Source organism: Amblyomma maculatum, chromosome 11, assembly GCF_055883805.1.
Source record: "Amblyomma maculatum isolate TAMU_Amacu chromosome 11, ASM5588380v1, whole genome shotgun sequence".
NCBI classification, from domain to species: Eukaryota; Metazoa; Arthropoda; class Arachnida; order Ixodida; family Ixodidae; genus Amblyomma; species Amblyomma maculatum.
Genome location: NC_139354.1, coordinates 112,646,282 through 112,659,873, shown reverse-complemented (window position 1 = coordinate 112,659,873; position 13,592 = coordinate 112,646,282). Strand labels below are relative to the sequence as shown.

At 45.0% G+C, this 13,592-nt stretch overlaps 1 pseudogene; it reads right to left on the bottom strand.

Moving 5' to 3' along the window:
- Window positions 1-10,450: 10,450 nt before the first annotated feature.
- On the bottom strand, window positions 10,451-12,765 carry LOC146174685 (uncharacterized; annotated as a pseudogene).
- Window positions 12,766-13,592: the final 827 nt, after the last annotated feature.

Genomic DNA, 13,592 nt, shown 5'->3' with positions numbered 1-13,592 from the left:
CGGGGGTGCGCGTCTGAGATGTATGGACGAGGGTCGGCGGTGATGCGGCTGGTGCAGGGTACGGTCAGGCGTGCCTTGAGATGAGGGCTCGGGGGCACGCGTCTGGGGATGCATAGGTGAGGTTCGGCGGCGATGAGGCGGGTGCAGCAGCCCCCTGCGGCTGATGAAGGGTGCGGTCAGGCATGCCGGCAGTCTGCGTTCCTGTAGGCTTAGCGCGGCTTAGCGCGGCGTGGCGCCGCTTCAGTCCTCTTAGAAGTCCTGGCTAGATGGTCGAAGGCCTAACCTTGGTAAAGATGGTATCACCAGGTTCCTTGGAACGTTATAGATCGTTTGATGCGAGTCTCGAAGCAGACTGAGTCTGTCGTTAAGTGGTAGGGGCTCAGAATACATATTACCGAAAAGAGCTGATGTTTTTCGTTTCCGTGAAAGGCCATTGGCTAAACTTCTAATTACTCTGTAAGAAACGTTATCTAGAGGATCAAGGTGGCGATGCCTTTGACCTGGGTGCGACTTGACCTGTAACGTTATTTTTGCGTAAACATTTTGGATGTATCTGCTGCAAATGGCAGCACAAAAATGGTATTTTCCCGGCGAAGTGGCATATAGACCACGAGAAATAGAGGCATGATCTTGAAAATGATCTAGCTCTTGATAACAATATTCCGACCCTCAGAAGCGTCCCACAGACCTAGAGGTCTACGTTATAGTGAACAACGAACCAGCGGTCCACTGTCGCTCTCCTTTTCATAACGTCATGTTTTTGCGCTGCTGTGTTTAGGAATAATCTAGTAAATTGGTGGTAGAATACACCCTGCAGTTTAAGTACTATATTTTATTAAAACGAAATCCTTACTTGGCTGTGTTTGCGAGAATGTGTCTGCAAAACTTGGAAGCAAAATGTAACGTGTTATATGATGTCACATTTTGAGACTGATAGTCATAAATGTGTATGCAATGCGAAGTGGTGAAAAAATGTCATTTCATGCATGGTCATAAGATATGAGTCATCGTAGTTTAATCATGAGTCATAGTAACTTGTCCTGAGTCAGTTAGATCAGGTTTAGAGACCCAGAGTCAGGTTCAGAGATCGAATGTGCATGACTACGGATTCCATGACTTGTGCAAGTCAAAATTATGGCAGTGACTAGTTTATGACCATGACACTTAAAAGTGCTCAGTTTTGACACTATAGGAGCAACTAAAGAGCAGCCAACGCATAGAGTTTCAGATTCTTTAATACAGATCTTTGCAGTGCCCTCAAGGTTCTTTGATCACATGCAGGTTGCATCACAAACTTAAGCTGAACGTGTAAAATGCACATGACAATGGCAATATGTAAATGTGTTTGGTCGTGGCGAGTGCGTAATAACACGCAGCCGGCTTTCTGAATCGTGGCATCTGTGCAAGTTATTTTATTTATTCATCTGGAAAAACGAGAGATACCATGAAATTCAGGGCCAGCTACGCGTCTCTTGCACTGATAGGTACAAGGCACAGTGCGAATAAAAATGACTCATTTTCAGCAGGAAAGTTGGCACCACTACTTCGACTATTTGATTGCAAGCTAGACTGAAGGTACGTTGGAAGTGGATTATGCGGCACAGCGGAACATATGTTATCAAATCGAAGACAGAATAAGAATCTGCCATTAAATATGGGGCCTTTCATGCTTTTTACCCTTTACCCAGTTTTGGTGACCACCTCTAAGTCATTCTAGCTAATTAGACTACCAGGACTGTTTAGCATATCAGGCTTTAGGCAACAACGAATTTATCTGTACGTAAATGGGAGGACAGTAACGAAGGGAAGCTTTATTTTGTAGGTCGGCCTCCACATATATACGCCTACATATTCCAGCCTTCACACTTCTTTTCGCTCATGTTTTGGCCGTATATCTATGAACTGGCACCTGCAGGTAAGTACCCGTCTTCTCTATTTCTTCTCACTCATCAGTATCTAGCTATGTCTCAAGATATAAACTCCCGTTTTTATTCTCTGGAACAAACGCTAACCAGCTGCTGCTAAACACAAACACAACCAGGAAATTGAGAAAATCTGACCAGAAGCCGGAAGCCACTAACCAAGGTTTCGACAAGTGAATTATCTTTGCCTGGACACCGTGGTCATGACAGACGGAATTTATACAGTTTGCCGCCAATGAAAAAGCAGGACAGGGCAGAGGATGCAAATCGGTTGAGGAATAGTAAAAATGCAGATTGTGCGTTGGCGTTGGCCCTCTCTGAGCTGGGGATCTGTGATGCCCTGACTTGAAAAAAGATAACATATCAAAGGTCGCAGCACAGAAAAGAATAGTGCGGTGTTAATGACTAATCGCCATAAGAAGCAGGCTCAATATTGGTCCGAAATAGTACGGAAGCATAACGATTCCAAAAGGGGCCTGTTAAGTTCGCGCCCTAAAAAGGAAAGGCGAGCGAGTGGGACTCCAACGTGTGTGTGTATTTTGCTGGCGTTTGTGTGTGTTTATAGGCCAACGGAGCTGCCGTGGCAGACGCCTCCTCCCTCTGTACTGTCCCAACTTGTGAGGCGGCCTGCGAGCTGGCGCCGCACGGACGACCAGCAGAAGAAGAGCGTCGCTCCCGAAGACATCCAAATTGCCTGCTACCATCCCCGCCGAGCCAGCGAGTCGGCTTCTGAGAATTCGACGGGCGCTGGCGGTCAACATTTGTAACGGGGGTGGAAGGCGTCTGCACCAGCCACAGCCGCGGCGAAACGACGGGGGAAGTTAGGATTCCCCAGGAGCCTGGCGAGGAGGAATTCGAGGGAGAGAACGACTTGGAAGCGTCCGAGCGACGCGGAAAAACACGAGAGACTCGTTTCGGGTGCCGTGACGAGAGGCCGCACCCTGACTGAAGTTGTGCTGCAATTTGTATATAGTGTAAATAAATTATGTATTCTGCAATTAGATTGACTGGTCCATGTAATCGGGAGAGGAGTGAAATTTGAAGAAAACAACAAGAAGAAAAGAACCTGATATTTAACTGGGCCTGTTAAATACACTGCAGGAAAGTACTTGAACAGAGCTCTATGAAAATGGTGGAATACCAACATGAGGTAACCAGTGATTTTAATGCGTACAAAAAAGAGCAGATATGTTAATATGTGGGCGACCAGGTGAGCTGGTAAGAATTGTACAAGCAGTAGATGAGAAGCCAGTGGGAACCATGTGGTTAATAAGCAAGCCAAAGTCGTTGAGAATGCAAATAATTGCTGTGCAAGGAGATCATCAAGAATAAGAGGAAAAATAGCGAGCAGATATATATATATATATATATATATATATATATATATATATATATATATATATATATATATATATATATATATATATATATATACATACATACATATAAACAGATTTCATTACTAATTTACGTGATTACCGAAGTGAAAATTAAAAAAAAAGACATTAAGTACAATCCCCAATGCTTTCCTAGACCTCGCCGGCTGTTGGCTTCTTTCCTTCATATATATATATATATATATATATATATATATCCATATACGTGTGTGTGGGGGGGGTGGGGGGGGGGAGTGCTCACCACTTGAGAAGTTATTGTATTAAAGGAACAGGATTTAAAAAAAAATACTACAAAGCTAAAGAAAAAATGTAAAACACATGGGAGATAAGCTAAAGAAGGGACAGAAAATACTTGGAAACCACTTCTAATTTCTGCATTTAGAACATCACAACCAGCTGGAATAAACATTTAGAAGAAAAATTGGAATCTTTAGAATATATTCCACTACACAATAATCATTCCTGAACGAATTCACGCTTGTGTGAAATACATTTCCTACATTATTTGTTTGCATATTATAGCATGGCTGCACGTGTCTACCCATGTTATTTTTCGCTTTCATTATTATTCGTTTTTTCTTGGATCCTCCTCCTCCGAATATTTTTTGCACGTGTGGCTAAGCATCACGTTCATCACTCCCCTTTTTCCCATTTTTGTTTCATTACTATCGCAACTTCTATAGACTAAAGACCAATGCCTTTCTAGCTCATCTCATATCGGTTTTTTTCTTCTATTATCTTCAAGGCTTTTCTTTTTATTTTGTAGCAGCTACTACCCTTCTCCGTCACGTTGACATTTAACTGTACCACTTCGTTTCTAAAGTGCTCAGATTAACTGCAGTGTATTTCTTACTTTAGTATCCGCCCACCTTCCCTCCTTCATCCTTTTAATAATTTTGTTCTTTCCGCATTACCATTCTTAGTTAGACTGTGTTGGTAGTGGACTGAGCTGCGCTCTCAGTGGAGGCATAATGCAGGGGTCTTCAGATGCAAGCCCATTTAATCCCTGCTTCCGGATAAACTGCAATAAGTGATTAGAATGATGCAAACTTAAGGTATAAACCAATGTGTTGTGTTAGGCTAGAGTTCTACTGGCAAGGTTCGGCAGAGAGGCATGACGAGTAGGGTGCTCTCACGGAGCCGTCGCAACCGCTGCCGCCCTTCCAAATGCGCCACCTGCACCCTGGGAGCCAATCATCAGCAACAGTAGTGCGGCGACCATGAGGCTGCCCAGGAGCATCGGGAAAGACGCGCACATCCTGCGTGCTTGGAGCAGCCACCACAGCACTGCGAAGGTCGTGGGGTAGATAGAGTGGTTGTGGAGAGAAGAAGGCAGATGCTTTGTCATGCACATCCTGTCTATGTTCTTCCCAGTCGTGGCAGCATTGGCTGTGTAGACATATCCTGAGAGAGCCCATCGCAGGTCGTATACTATAAGTGGGATTCTTCGATGTCAGAAGAACCGCTTTGCGACAAGTGACTATAATATGCAAGGTAAGTATAAAAAGCATAACCTACAGCTGTGAGCGTATTCTAACCGTCCACCGCATTTCAAAATCTACAAACATACAGAGAACAGCGTCATAAAAAAAAAAAAAAGAAACAATGCGATTGCGTTGTGTACTTGGATAACAAGTAGTAAAATATACAGCCTCCAATGCGGTGGCCTAAAGACTCAATAATATTCGTTACGCAACCTTACGCTCCACGAATATATTGCCTTTTCGATTAACGTCCCCTTCAAAACATCCACTTGTCTAGTGTTTCTTTTGAGGAGCCGGCATCAAACAGCATTGATTTTGTGGGCTCAATGTCAACGTCAGTATAACAAATATCCCCTTCAAACAGGTCTTGTAATGAAGCTCAGAATTTTGTTGTTTCTGAGGTTTAATTAAAGCAGCAAACAATATTATTTTTTTATTTATTTATTCGATACTGTCAATCCTATCAGGGATCGAACAGAGCGGGCATTCAAAAGTAGAGGCACAAAAAATAACAATGATAAATAATCGAAGTACATAAAAATACGACACGAGATTATACATAAGAAGATGTATGTATAGCAACTGAACAAGAATGAGGAGCATGTGACATGATATTGGCGGACAAATAAAACCACAAGCGAAAACACAAACGGAAGGAATAACTTCGTAGTGACATAAGAACTCAATAATTACTGAGATATAAGTAGTTGATTTTCCACACGTGCGCTGAAGGAATTTAATGATGGGTAAGTAACAACTGATGTGTTCAAGGTGTTCCATTTTGTTCCAGGTGTTCCAGGAAGCGCTCTCAAGAAACCAGTGACGGCCGCGAAGGGGACAACCTCCTCACCGCCCTTTGCTCTCAAGGCGAAGACTGCGCTCAGCTGTATCGGCCCCGTCCACGCCTGCCTCGGCTTCTTCTTTCGTCACACCACCACAATTTCCCACTTCTAACACGCTGGATTGGTGACCGCCGCAGAGACCGGGGGCTACGAATACGGCCGCAGAGCCAGAGACCGGGACAACACCGATGGTTACGTGGTCTGGGCGAGCACCACCATGCGCGTTGGCCGTCGCTATAAGTCCGGCTTTTCCAGTTGGATGTTCGATGACAGGACGAGCCAGAGACAGTGCTGCCTTCTTTGAGGGGGTTCTCTGCCGGCTATCATTTCTAGCAGCGCCGCTGCCAGCATGCTCTCTTTCTGCGGCTTCTGTCTGAGCACTTCTGGTCCCTCGTGCTGATTGTGCTTTACCTCGAGGATGTCCGCTTGTAGACTTCATGGCCGCTACTTGGGCAGCGGCTGCAAGTCAGATTGAACTTCCGTGAGATTTAATTTAGTAGTAATTCTAGGCGTGGATTTATCATCATCCTCCTCACTCTGTCCGTACCGACTGCATGGCAACGTCTTGTCCCATGTCCCTCCGAACTAGCATTTTCTTGTGCCAGATGCATTCACTCGATCCCCGAGAGCCCTTTAATTTCATCCACCCACACAGCGCACAGGATAGAGGATACAGGTCAAACCGGACGTAGTCTCTGTAGCGGTCAGAAAGCCAAGTGTGTTGCATGCGTATAAAATGTACAGCTAGTGTCGAGTGCAATTATACGGGAGAGTTACTAGTTAATGAAAATCCAGGGTTAAACGAGGGAAAGAAAATGGCTGCTTATTATCAATGACCACTGAACAATTAATGAGGGGGAGCCTCAGTTCGCAAGCTGAGCTAACGTTTCAACAAGGAGACATGGCTTCTCTCGGCAGCGCGTTCAACACAATCGGCGGTTTTATACACTTTTGCCCCCGAAAAAGAAAAGGAAGTGCGGAGGGAAAAGGGAAGGGAAAGAAGGAGAGTAAGGAGTGAAACAAATATTTTCGGTTTGGAATTGTGAGCCCGGAACCGATGATCCCCTAAGGCCTGAAAAAAGAAAATAAAAAGGAGCAGCAGGAGGAAAAACTACATTGCTTGGCGGATGATGAGTCAGCATGTAAAGCGGGCATTCCAGATCGTGCTGATAAGGAATACGGCTGCAGCTGTATAGTTATCAAGAGCAATCAGCAAGGATGAGAAAAGAATATCCTCCGCCACCACCAATCCCAGCCGCGCATACGCAGCTCATAATCGTGACTCGCGTACGCGACAGGAGGCGGCAGCTGTCAAACATACGCATTGCAACTTCGCAGGCGCAGGTCGCGCCCCTTGGCATCACGGCTGAGTCTGCTAAGTACATTTGTTTTCTTCCAGTGGCAGGCAAACTTTGGCCTCATCTCAGATGGCGCTAGATATTGAGAAAACGGCAGATTATGTCAAGTGTTCCAAGCGACGTACGTCTGTCGTGAGCCTTGGTAAGCATTGAGCGCTGCTGTAGGAATAATTTTGTCGTCTTACGAATACGCGGGGACCCAAGCAAAAAAAAAAAAAAAACCAAATCCGCCCTGCAAGCACGTGCGAGGAAGGACAAGGACATCCGGGAATAAGGCAATGAGCGCAATGCTATAGAGAACGCGTTATGAAGAAATGCATCCTGCGAATTTCGAAATGATAAAAATGCATCGTTTTCGTGGAATTTAGCTTTCGATTATTAAAATAGAAAATAGTGCCCTGAGTTCTGAAAGACTAAAATTGAACGTTTTGTGCAGCGTGTTTTATAACTGTTTCAGGGATGACCGCAGCAGCGTTATAGGGTTACTCCTACTTGCACCGTGCGTTTGTTAAATTCACATTTATTGAGCTCAGGAAGTTTAAATTTCGATAACAGTACGGTAGGTACTCGAACCGAAATCCAAGTTTCGTAATTTCAATTCCCATGACACCGATACTAACGGAATGTTTTCAGCCCATTTGGTTGCTTTTTCTTTCACGAGCCTCCTTGGAAATTTTCAATGTTGCAATTATTTTGCCCCGTTCGTGAATGTGGACGCACGGACGGAAAAAAGAAATTGAAAATGTAGTGTTTGAATGCATTGCTGCAGACAACGTACATGTCCTCTAAACTGTTTACGTACCAAGATGAGTAGCATGCTAGCAGCTTTTGACGCTGTGTTGACTACACTGCCACTGGCTTTATATGTTTAGCGAAATACATCACCCATCCTAACTGCATGGCGCGAAGAAACAAATCAAATGGCCGCTTATATACGGATAGCAGCACAACTAGAGTAAACAAAAGGGCACAACTGTATTAAAAAATGAAAGTACGAACGGAAGCACCTATCTGCAAAACGTCCGATTGAAACGCGAATGCTTGATCTCTCGAATCTGTCACGTACGCAACTTCCTGGAAGGGTTCTCCACATTAAACCACGCATTTTCGCAAGCCGCAAAATAGCCACAGATCATTTTCTGTTTTTACGACAGAATTTCTGTGTGGTTTTTGACAGGAAACATATTGTGAGAACGGAACTTTGTGTAGTAACAATAGAATTTTCTGTAGTTACAGAAAATACTACGGAAAGAACTACAGTAAAAATGACGTTTGCAAAAGAACTACTGAATATATTGCATATTTCTACAGTGTTCTGTAGTTTTTCCGAGGGGTTCAGTTCTTTCGCTATTTGCCTTGAGATCGAGCAGAGTCGCCACCTTGCGGCTCAGCGGGGAAACCTACTCAGTGTGGATGCGTTTTCGAGTCGCGTGCCAGCCCGCAGTTATTTACACGCGCGCATGCGGCGTGTACAGGAGTGTTTGTGTTTGTTTCGCAGTTCTTGTGAACTTTTGCTTGTCTATATGCCTCTTGCAAAATAAATATGAACAGTCTATAACCCCACGCTTCATTAAAAAAATATATATACTTGTCCGTATCGAGCATGTCATGCTTGGATAAGGACAACATCCATGGCGGTCTTCGGCGCTTGAGATCCTTAGACATGCAATTTCTCAAACGAAGTGGTACTGTCGTTACCGCCGTGTCAAAGCAAAACAGGTCGTTGCCGTGAATAAAATTTAATGCAAACGCTCAGAAATCGCATATTCCTGTTTCTGTTTGGAATACCGCAGCTACTAAAACATATGCCACCGCAGACTGCTTCATATAGCAGAATGCAGTTTGAACAGACCACTCTATGCCTACTATGCCGTCTGTATGCACGATAGAGTTGTGTGAGTACTTTCCTTTTTTTTTTTTTGCTTATAAACCTTTGTCGCGGTGTCTCATTGGTAAGAGCGCTCGACTGCTGATTTCGAAAACGAGGGGTTCAATCTTAACCGTTTCAAAAGGCGTTCCTCTGCTGTGTGATTTGACGGCACAATAAACAATCCCACGTGATAAACGTGGTGTTAATAATGTAAAAAAAAAAACGACACCAAAACTAGCCTCTGCAATCATCCGTCATAGCCGATGCCTCTTTCATGCGTTAAACCTGGGCCAATATGCATTTTTTTCTTTTGTTGTTGAAGGCTTCTGTGCATCCGTAAAAGTTTTAGTAAGCACATTTTGCTTTAGAGAAATGCTCATATGTTTGGGAAACATACTCCCTGCAACCAATTGTTACCCTAAATATTACATAATACACCTAGATTAATGTACTTTACTGGTACACGATTATAATCATTATAATGCCTTTTCGTCCAAGTGCAGTCTTCCGACAAAATTCTTCCTTTCTGACAAGGGGAGTAAAACAGCTTCATGCGGGCTTAAATATCAGTGTTTAGTTCGGGAAGAAATACATTTTTATAATCGTGTTGTCGTCGTGTTTTATAGGAGCGAGGCAACCACGGCAGCCCTCGCTCCTCCGTCGAAACGAAAGAATATGCACAAAAAGAGAAGATAGGTGTGCTGACAACTTGCGCATACGCCATGATTTGTCTGCTTGCGGCTACCCTGGACATTGACTCAGTGGAACGACAGCTTGCACGCCCTCGCTGCATCAGACCCCAGGCACCCGAAAGCGGGCATCGATTCCACATGTCCCAGGCTTTAGTGAAACGCTGGCACGCATACTGCGTCGCTACGACGTGCAGACTGCGCATGTGCCTGCCCACAAGCTCAGGGGAGAATTGGTGCGAGTGAAGGGCCCACTCAGAAAGGAAAAGTTCCCAGGCGTCGTATACGCAATCCCATGTGCCGACTGCGCAGCTGTGAACATTGGCGAGTCAGGGGATTTTGAAAGAAGATTGCGCGATCATCACAACGACGTGAGGAAACAGCGGGTGGCATCGAACGCACTGGCCGAACATCCGGTATCTGCCAAACCCAATACTGACTGGGCACACGCGCGTGTGATAGCGAAAGAAAGGAACAGAGCATCACGGCTCTATCTTGATTCGCTGATCATTCAGACTACAGCAAATACGCTAAACCGTAATCATGGTAATCTGCCCCCTGTATACGCAAGATGTCTGGGTTCTGTGATGCGTCATATTTAAGGCAACGGTTCCCCGTTTCGCCTCATTGTGAACAAGGCTCCCGTGTAGGAGCCGAAACGTCATTCCATCTTTCTTCTTTTGGTCTGTGTCGTTTATTTGTCGTCAAATTCACTGAATCCGATTCTTTCTCCTTAAGAAAGGTGCTCTTTATGAAGTTGATGGCAAATGTAAGATGTATTAAGGTAGGTAGGTAGCAACTTTAATGTTTCAAAAAAGTACCAAGTGAGGGGGGGGGGGGGGTAAAGGGAAGTGAGGGAGCAGGACGACGATGGGCCCTCAGGCCGCTCTAGATGGCCGGGCACTTTTGAGCTTCGGCGACCCCTCGGGCTCAGCTCACTGTCAGAAGCTGTACCTCCGGCAGCGAGCTGCGCCGAGCAGCCTCCCATCGCTCCTGATGTCTTGGCCCTTGCCACGGGGGCTTGGGTGTGTTCGGGCAGTTCAGGAAGACGTGAGTAAAGTCGGCTCTGGCGCTAGGACAAAAGTGGCAGTGGGGAGAGGTTTCGCCATGGTTTATAATAGAGAGAAAGAAAGGGGTCATGACTGTGGCCGTCTGAAGTCTGCGCCAGCAAGCCTGGTCGCTTTTGGGAGGAGATTTATGCGGAGGAGGGTACAGCAGGCGGGAATTTCTATAAAATACGGTGAGGTCCTGCTAGTTAAGAAGCCGATCTCTGGCACTGCGAGACGAAGGCACCAGGTCGCTCTCAGCCCGGTTGACGAGTGCTCGGGCTTGGGAGTGAGCGGCCGTGTTGCGTGGGTGTTCGCTGTGCGCTGGGACCCAGAGGAAGGTGATGAGGTGATTCGCCGGAGGGGATGATTCTAGAATGTTTGTGGCCGTGGAGTGGATTTTGCGATGGGCATAATTACTAATTGCTGTTTTGGAGTCTGAGAAGATATAATCAGCAGAGGAGTGTGTGATTGCTAGGGCAATTGCTGCTTCTTCAGCTTGCAGGGAATCCTGCAAATTTGGAATAGACGCACTGACTATTATGTTGTGGAATCCATCCTCGACGACTAATGCGAAAGCTGGTCGGTTTGAATATTCGGCCGCGTCTACGTAAACTGCCGGAGCTCCAGGAGGGTAGTGCTTGTGCAAAGCCTTGACTCTTGCTTTCCGTCTCTCACGATTATGCTCCGGGTGGGTATTTTTGGGAAGAGGCGGAATGTAAAGATTGTTGCTAACAGCGGTGGGAGGATTGCGCGTGGACGAGGTATGACCGGGTAGGTTTATCCCAATTCGGCGCAGAAGAATTTGGCCGGTTTCGGTATGTAAGAGTCTGTGGTACTGACTAATGAGGTGAGCTTCTACCAGCTCTCCTAAGGTGTTGTGAACCCCTAGTTGAAGTAGTTTTTCAGTAGGCGTTGATTGAGGGAGGAGGAGAGCGCTTTTGTAAGCTGTGCGGATAAGTATGTTGAGTTGCTAGGTCTCCGTGGGTGTGCGGTAGAGGCAAGGGATGGAGTAGGTGATCCTGAATAGGCAAAATGCTTGAATGAGGCGACGTGTCTCTGCTTCCCTCATGCCGCGATGACGATTGGCGATACGCTTAATTAGTGAGGCTCTATTCAAAATGGCAAAATATCTGCTAAAGCCAGCCGCACATTAAATTTTCTCAGACGTAACTTTAAGGACGCTCCCCTTACGCTGAAGGAGACATTATACATGTCTACTGTACGTCCGATACTTGAGTATGCTTGCGCGGTTTGGGATCCGCATACAAAACTGAATATTGAGGAGCTGGAGCGCGTTCAGAAACGGGCTGCTAGGTTTGTGTCTGCCGATTATAATTTCCAAAAAAGTTCTTCTGGTTTGCGCGAGAAGTTGGGATGGCCGTTACTTGAAAACAGGCGCAAATATTTGAGACTCTCTTTCTTTTATAGTGTGCTTAATAATAAAACTGGAATTCCAAAAGAGAAATACATTCATGAACCCAGCTACATTTCCGCCCGCACTGACCACCCACTTAAGGTACGCGAGTACAATTGCCGTATAAACGTATTTAAATATAGTTTTTTCCCACGAACAGTGCATGACTGGAACTGTCTCCCTTCGCGGGTCGCTACCGCTCCTCCTACATCGTTTTTGACCGATTTGCAAAGCCACCTGTCAATATAACTGCAATAATTGTTGTCCGAGTGTATTATGTTGCTTTTTTTTTTTTTATCAAGGTTGATTATGCCTAAAGATTTATTCTTTAAGCAGTGCTGTATTTTAAAATGTATCTTTTTTTGTGTGTGTGCGTGTGTGTGTGTTTAGGGTATGTTTGCCTTTCTACAATGGTTTTTATTTTTTCTTTGTTTGTTTCTGCTTCCACAGTGCATGGATTTTCTGTATTCTGTGTAGACCGCATCATTTGCCTAATTTATTGTGTACTAGATGTTAGTTCTTATTTATGATGTTTCCCCCCTACAATAATGCCCCTGTGAGGGCGCTGTAGGTACTGTGTATAAATAAATAAATAAAATATAAATTAATTTTATGATCTCGGCGTTGGAGCCGTTGTCAGAAAAACTAAGACCTAAAATTTTGATTCTATTGACCCTGCGAATGGGGGTGTCATTTAATGTGACTTGAATATGAGGGGTGTTCCGTTCTTTTAGGTCCATGACTATGAGCTCAGATTTAGCTGCCGAGCAGCTTAGACCAACGCTGCTTGCATGCGTAGCAACAGTGTCAGCGGCCAGTTGAAGTTTGCATTCTATTTCGCCATGGTTGCCGGTATTGACCCAGAAGATGTATTAAGCTTGCAGACAAAAATAACTATTATTTCCTCTCGTAAAGAGCAGGCACTATTTTTCATCGCGGATTCGGAGAGCGCAAACAAGAGTTGTGGCTTTGGCAGTGTTGCACTTGATGTATGAAACAGAGTATCGGCACGTGGCAATACAAAAATACCGCTGACAGTAATTAACACAACGAAAACATCTACAAATTAAACTGAAGACACAAAAGTTGAAGCGTGCAAAAGTCGGCGGCAGATAATAGATCTCAAGGAGTTTTCAACAACTTTAGAAATCTGGTTCCAAGGCTTTTATTTGCATATCCGAAGCAGGTCAGAGGCAACAACGGCTCGAGGCATGAGCAGCTTGAAGGAATTTGAAGCTGCACATGTATTTGAAGGGTTTATTCATGTAATTGTGGTTGCAGCATGTTAAGATTGGAAACGCACTTATTTATGTTAAAGGAAACGACAATACATTTTATTAGCGAAGTGAGCGCGAACAATGTAACAGCGAAGAGGACTGGCATCATATTCCAGGGCACAAAGACGTTGAAGGCGGCTTGTCCGGTGCTGTGCTTGGAGGCATCATATTCTCGCCCAGTTTGTTGCCAGCCATGGATGCGATGCCGCTTCAGCCGTCATTCACGTATATGGCCTCCACCGAAGGACTTCTCTTCAACGAAGATGGAATGACCGTAAATTCTCAAGCAG